Here is a 566-nt window from a genome sequence, read left to right as displayed (position 1 = left end):
ATGAAACAACCCTAGGTCAAAATTAAAAGAAAAGAAGAAGAAGAAGAAGTAAAAACAAAACTAACAGTTACAATAAAAACAAGTCCCAAATTGAAGAATAATGAGGGAATGAATTTGCCAGATCCGGAGATGAATTTAGGGTGTGGATGAACAGTAGCGATTTTAGTTTGAGAGTGAAATGAGCGAAAAGCGTAAAAGGCCTTATGACCACCAATTTATAGAAAACACCAGGGGCCTACTAAAACTTACCTAGCATGGCCGCGGTAAATCACTGCGGTCTACGCTTGTGAAGAATTGATGGGCTGCTATTTTGAGACTATTGCTGAGAGCGGAAAATGTTCCGCGACCGCGGTTGAGCACCGCTGACCTCGAAGAATGCACCGCGGACGCGGTAGAAACTTTAGAGATGTCTCATTTTGGGCTTTTCAATCCCGCATCTGCCACTAATTATCGCTTCCGCGATAAGGCTACCGCTGTCCGCGAAAAATGGAGCTGTCAGCGGTCCTACTTCAGAGAGTGCCAAATTTTTCCAGCTTAGTCTTGCACTACATCAAACATACCTACAC

Source organism: Nicotiana sylvestris, chromosome 2 (genome assembly GCF_000393655.2).
Source record: "Nicotiana sylvestris chromosome 2, ASM39365v2, whole genome shotgun sequence".
In the NCBI taxonomy this organism is placed as follows: domain Eukaryota; kingdom Viridiplantae; phylum Streptophyta; class Magnoliopsida; order Solanales; family Solanaceae; genus Nicotiana; species Nicotiana sylvestris.
This window is presented reverse-complemented; position numbering follows the sequence as displayed.